Below are 6,811 nucleotides of genomic sequence, written 5' to 3'. Positions count from 1 at the left end.
GGGATGTGTGTGTTTGTTTTTTTGACATTTCATTTTCTTGGTCTAGTTAGCATCCACCACACAAAATTACATGCTTTGTTTTCTTGTCATGAGAAATTTAAAGATCTGTCCTCTTGGCAGCTTTCACATACCCAGTATATATCATTAACTACAGTCAGTATGCCATACGTTTGATTTCCATGACTTAATGTATTGTGTTCCTGGAGGTTTGTGCCTTTTAACCCTCTTCGCCCATGTGTTGTCCTTGCCAGCACTTAGCACCTCAACCCGCGGGCCTTCTCATTTCTGTTCTCTGTCTCAGCCTGTTTTTTTTTTTTTGTTTCCACATATAAATAGAGTCGTGCAATATTACTTTCTGCATCTTGCTTCGTTTGCCTAATATAATGCCCTCAAGGTCCATCCGTGTCACACACGGCCAGGTTTCCTTATTTTTTTAATGGCTGGATAATATTCCATTGTATATATGTATGACATTTTTATCGTTCTATCGATGAACACTTACGTTGTTTTCATACCTGGTGTACTATAGATGATGCTGAAGTGAAAATGGGGGTGCAGATACCTTTTTCAATTAATGTGTCATATTTTCTTCAGATAAATACCCAAAAGTATATCTGTTGGATTATATAGTAATTCTATTTTTTGCTTTCTGAGGAACCTCCATACTCTTTTCTTATCCCTTAGTACCTGTCCCAGTTTACCTTCATATCAACACTGTTCAAGTGTTCCCTTTTCTCCCCGTCTTCACCAGCACTGTTGTTTGTTGTGTTTTTGCTAGTAGCCCTTCTGACAGGTGTGAGGTGATATCATTGTAGTTTTGACTTGATTTCCCTGATGATCAGTGATACTGAACAGCTTTTCTGGACCTGTTGGCCATCTGTATGTCTTTTGGGAAGGTGGTTATTCAGACCCACCCATCTGTTAATTGGGTGGTTTGGGGTTTTTTACTTTTTGCTGTTGTATGAGTTCTATATGTACTTTGGGTATTAGCCCTATCAGATATGACTTGCATGTCTCTCCTCTTCCGTAGGCTGCCTCTTCATTCTTGTTGGTAGTGTTTTCTGCTCTACAGAAGCGTTTTAGTGATGATGTCCCACTTGTTTTTTTTTCCTTTTTTTTTTTTTCTTCTATTGCCTTTGCTTTGGGTGTCAAATTCAAAAAATTATCACTGAAACCGATGTCAAGGAACTTACTGCCTATGTTTTCGTCTAGGAATTTTATGGTTTCAGTCTTAACATTTAGGCTATTAATCCATTGCATTAATTTTTGTGTAAGGTGTAAGACAGTGGCCGTTTCATTCTTTTGCATGAGGCTGCCCAGTCTTTACCGCACCATCTCTTGAAAGAGACTGTCCTTTCCCTATTGTATATTCTTGGCTCCTTTGTTGTAAATCAATTGACCATAGATAAGTGGGTTTATTTCTGGGCTAGCTGTTCTGTTTCACTGATTTATGTGCACCTGAGTTTCATCAGTAAATGGAGGTTGTAGGAATCTTCACCATGAGTTATGAGGTTTGAGTAGTAGAAAGTGCAAGTAATAGCAATATTTGAGAAAATCAGCAATGCCAGTTTTTTGCTCATTATTTTGCCTAATTTTGAAATAACAATTTGAGTATATTTTGTTTTTAAAAAGGTAGAATTCACAAAATTAAAAACAAATCAGTTCATTCACTTGGTCGTGTCCAACTCTTTGTGACCCCATGGACTGCAGCACACCAGGCTTCCCTCTCCTTCACTGTCCTGGAGTTTACTCAAACTCATGTCCATTGAGTCAGTGATGCCATCCAACCATCTCATTCTCTGTCTCCCCCTTCTCTTCATGCCCTCAATCTTTTCCAGCATCAGGGTCTTTTCCAATGAGTTGGCTCTTCGCATCAGGTGGCCAAAGTACTGGAGTTTCAGCTTCAGCTTCAGTTCTTCCAGTGAATATTCAGGGTTGATTTCCTTTAGGATTGACTGGTTTGATCTTCTTGCTGGCCATGGGACTCTCAGGAGTCTTCTCCAGCACCAGAGTTCAAAAGTATCAGTTCTTTGACACTCAGCCTTCTTTCTGGTCCAACTCATATCTATACATGACTACTGGAAAAACCATAGCTTTTGACTGTGTTAGATATTTGATATTGATACAATATCAAATACATTTGGAAATAGAAAAAAAAAAATTCAAAGCATGAATGTACCAAAATACATTAAACATCTTATTCTAGTAAATTATTAAAGTGTTTAAAAATAACCACCATGTAAAAAGGAAGACAGTCATGAGAAATTTAAAGATGATTTGCTTTTCCTAAAAACGTGAACAGGAAGACTTGATGCCTCATTGTGCTCATTGTTGAATCACGAGTGTATTTTTGTGCAACAGTCTCCTGCTGCTTAAAGCTGTTTGCGACGGACGGCGCTGTTCCAGGAAATGGAGAGATGAGAGGGGCTAAGTCAGCTTTGCTCTGACTCACCCGTGTTCAAAGCCCATTCCTGCTTGGATAATTGGAGGAGCACCTTTCTCACGGCGCTCTGCTGTCTTGTCTGGATGCTGACCTTGAGAGCATCCGAGCACTTCTGTTTCCTCTCAGCCTTTCATCTTGTTCAGGCAGAGACTCTCGAGTGTTGGCTTCAGCCATCGCAGGACCCAGCCTTCCATTCCTTTGTTGGAGGAGCGTCGAGCATCAGTCCTGCAGCAGGGCTGGTCTGCATGTCTAGGAGGTGGCGAGGGAGCTTTCTCCTGGGAATGTGCTCCCCGATGCTCCCCGAGGTCTCAGCCAGTGAGGGTTAGTGCCCAAACCCGTGGAGACTGTAGAAAGGGATTTTTCCAAGTCCTTTACCCACACCTGAAGCTGGGGTGCGCTTACTCCCCTAGAAGTCGTGGCTGCTGTTACAGATGGGGAAATGGGCTCAGAGGGGCAGGGTCACAGTGAGTGAGGGCGGGGTCAGGATCTAAACCTAGCTGGGCTCTGATCCCGCCTGCCATGCCGACTTCACCTCAGCCTGGCAGAGGTGTCTGTCCAGGGAAAAGTCCACTGCCAGCCATGGTCACCATATCCCAGGGGCAGACAGCACTGCTGTGGCAGGCCTGGCACAGAGGGACCAAATGGGGGTACCACTGGCTAGGCTCTGGCTGGTGGGGCAGGAGTCGGGCTCATGCTGAGGATGTGGGCAGGAGCGGCTGGGAGCACCCAGGCTGGGAGACAGGCAGGGCTGGCCCCAGGGTCTTGGTGAAAATCCAAGAAGGGTCCTAACACACCTTCCATTCCATCCCCAGCTGCTCCCTCTCTTGAGACCTCTCAGATCTCCCTCCCCTTGTCCAGAGAGCCCTCCTGCAGACCTCTTCCTCCACTGGGCAAGTCCCTTAATCACTCGCCTGTAAAATGGAGGTGACAATAGTCCTCCCCTGCTGTGGGGACTCACTGAGATGCCAGATGGCCCGTCAGGCCTGTGCCTGGCACAGAGGAGGGGATCCCAGGAAAGGCTGGGTGTCTGTGGTTTTCTCTGCCTTCTGGCTCTGCATTCTGTTTCCACCTCTTCCTACCCAGGATGGCCCAGCTGCTCTCCTAGTGCCCCTGTACCCCCATCCATCCCTGGCTTCTGTGGGTCTGTGAACTTGGTTCCACCAAGAGAACTACCCTGTACTCCCATCTCCAGTCCAAAATCCTGGAGAAAGAGCATGAGTGAGGAGAGAGCAGAGGAGGGCCTGATTCAGCACCTCTGTCCAGGGCTTTGGAAATTTACATCATTGCAATTGTCCTAAGTTAGATATGGTTTAATCAGCCCCATAGTGGGGCCGCCCCAGTGGCTCAGGTGGTAAAGAATCTGCCTGCAATGTAGGAGACGTAGGTTCAATCCCTGGGTCTGGAAGATCCCCTGGAGATGGGAGTGGCTACCCACTCCAGTATTCACTGGAGAATTCCATGGACAGAGGAGCCTGGCGGCCTGCAGTCCATTGGTCGCAAACAGTTGGACATGACTGAGCACACACATACTCGCAGTGGCAACTTCTCCATGTGATCTTCCCTTGTTAGTTCACACACACTGAATCGAAAGTCTCAAAGTGCAGATGTGCTAAGACCTGTTTTATAAAGGAAAATGCAGTGACGATTTTATCAGTCTGGTTTTTTATTCATTGGAAATGAACATGGTCCACGCTTGAGATGTGTTATTTTAGAGAAGTGCTTGCAAATAGCAGCCTAAAACCCATTCTCTACTCTTTAAGAAATAAAATCACAAAAAATACTGGATTTTAAAAGACGCAGGAGAAAAGCATTCTACCTCTAGCTCATGCTGCTGCTGCTGCTAAGTCGCTTCAGTTGTGTCCAACTCTGTGCAACCCCATAGATGGCAGCCTACCAGGCTCTTCCGTCCATGGGGTTTTCTAGGCAAGAGTAGTGAAGTGGGTTGCCTTTGCCTTCTCCTCTAGATCATGAAAGGAGTCTATATTTTTGTATGCTATTGTTCAGTTGCTAAGTTGTGTCCAATTCTTTGCCACCCCATGGACTGCAGTACACCAGGCTTCCCTGTCCTTCACTATCTCCTGGAGCTTGCTCAAAGTCATGTCCATTGAGTTGGTTATGCCATCCAACCATCTCATCCTCTGTCACCCACTCCCTCCTGTCCTCAGTGTTTCCCAGCATCACAGTCTTTTCCAGTGAGTCGGCTCTTGTTGGTGTCAGGTGGCCAAAGTATGGGAGTTTCAGCTTCAGCATCAGTCCTTCCAACGAATATTCAGGGTTGATTTCCTTAAGGATTGACTGGTTTGATCTGCTTGCTGTCCAAGGGCCTCTCAAGAGCCTTTCCACAGTTTGAAAACATCAATTCTTCAGTGCTCACCCTTCTTCCTGGTCCAACTCTCCCATACATGACTACTGGAAAAACCGTAGCTTTGACTATACAGACCTTTGTTGGCAAAGCGATGTCTCTGATTTGGATGCCATAACAACTTTCATGGTAGTGATTTTATTGCTAAGTAGTGTCCAACTCTATATAAAATATAACAACTTTTATATATGTACTTAAATACATACATATGTCAATTTTGTATTTGATAATAAATGATGTAAATGGAAACTTCATGTCTGGATGAGCCAGCGTAGGCCTTCATTTAATCATTATGGTCTGGCCAAAGAGTACATGAAAAGGATTTCTAATACAACTTTTGATAGAATATAGATTAAAAAGAAGGGCTTCTCTCGTAGATCAGTCAGTAAAGAATCTGCAGTGCAGGAGACCTGGGTTCAGTTCCTGGGTCAAGGAGATCCCTGGAGAAAGAAATGGCAACCCACTCCAGTATGCTTGCCTGGAAAATCCCACGAACAGAGGAACCTGGCAAGCTACAGTCCACAAGGTTGCAAGAGTTGGATACAACTTAGTGACTAAACCACCACCAGATGAAAAAGGACCATTTTTCACTTAAAATATGAGGCAATACAGGCATAGTTTTGAAGAGCATGGATTTGGAGCCAGGTAGCCTGGTTTCCAATCCCAGTTCTGCCACTTTCTAGCTCATGACCTTGGGCCACTTAACTACCTCTCTGAGCCTTGATTTTCCCACCTGGCAAATGGGGATGATACTGTCTCCACAGGACAGATGTGGGGATTCCATGGGTTAATGTTTATAAAACACACCAGACAGTGCCTGATGTGTTCTGGGTGTGGGCTAATACTATATGAAACAAATGTTTCAAAGTGGGTTCCAAGTGCATGGCACATATTACTGTTCATGAATCAAAAAATAAGGGCTAAGGGATGCACTTATGCCCACCACACAGGGCGGGGTTGTTAGGTGGGGCAGGGAGGGTTGGAGGAATGGGTAAAACCAAGGGAAAGTGAGGACAGACCGTTTTGCCCACAGAGTGGGTTTTGTGGATGCTCAGGCAGGACGGTGCCAGGTAAGGACCTCTTAGGGACCTGAGATGAGGGAAGAAGGAAAGGCATTCAGCAGAGAGGAAGGACTCAGCAGTCAGAAACGTGTGGCATTGGGATTGAGGGGAGACAAAGCCCCTGTTCCATCAGCTTAGGGTTCACGGAGGACATCGAGAGACGAGGCCCTAGGAGTTACTGGGAGCACGCGTCCTTTGAGGACCAGGATCTTCTGGGGTTTTCCTTTGCCCTGTGCTGTTCCCTGGCAGTTTGTGTGAAGATTGAGTCTAGTTTCCCAACACAGTGCTTGTTGAATGAATGAATGGTAATGCCCCCTACTTACTGAGCGCGGCTGTGTGCTGGCACTCACATTCTATGAGCTGATCCTCCTGGAGGCCCTGTGAGCTTGTGCTTTATTACTTCACCTTATAGGTGAGAAAACCAAGCACAGAGGGGCTAAGTAACTCCCCCGAGGTCACACAGCTAGAGAGTGGTAGCAATGGAGTCAAACAGGATTCTCATGTAGAGTGGAGCTTCCTGATACGTGTATCAGACAAAGAAAAGATTGATGTTTTACTGTCCATAGCATCTCAAGACCTCTGAGACCTTTGCTGGGATCTCTTCTCTAAGAAGCTGGAAGGGCAGGAGAAGCTGCTCACTGGAAGGCCTGAATGTTCAGTTTGCTCTCTGGGGAGACGCCTTCTGGGTGTGTTCAGGAATCAGGGGTGGGTAGGTGGGCAGTGGCGATGCCAGCTTCCTCACTGCTGTGGGGAGGGTGCTCACAGCCAGACCCCAGCTCCCAGAGAGCCCTGAGGGCAGGGGGTCCTGCTGGAGCTGGACCAGGTCACTAGTGAAATCTTTGCCTGAAGATGCAGATCAGTAATGGGGGTGTGGGGTTCAGATGCTATCAGGAGGGTGAACCCCAATTCAGGTAGAAGCCAGGCAGAGGCAGAGAGATGGAGGAG

This window comes from Dama dama, chromosome 22, assembly GCF_033118175.1.
Source record: "Dama dama isolate Ldn47 chromosome 22, ASM3311817v1, whole genome shotgun sequence".
In the NCBI taxonomy this organism is placed as follows: Eukaryota; Metazoa; Chordata; class Mammalia; order Artiodactyla; family Cervidae; genus Dama; species Dama dama.
The sequence above is the reverse complement of the archived record's forward strand: the minus strand, read 5'-3'. Positions refer to the sequence as shown.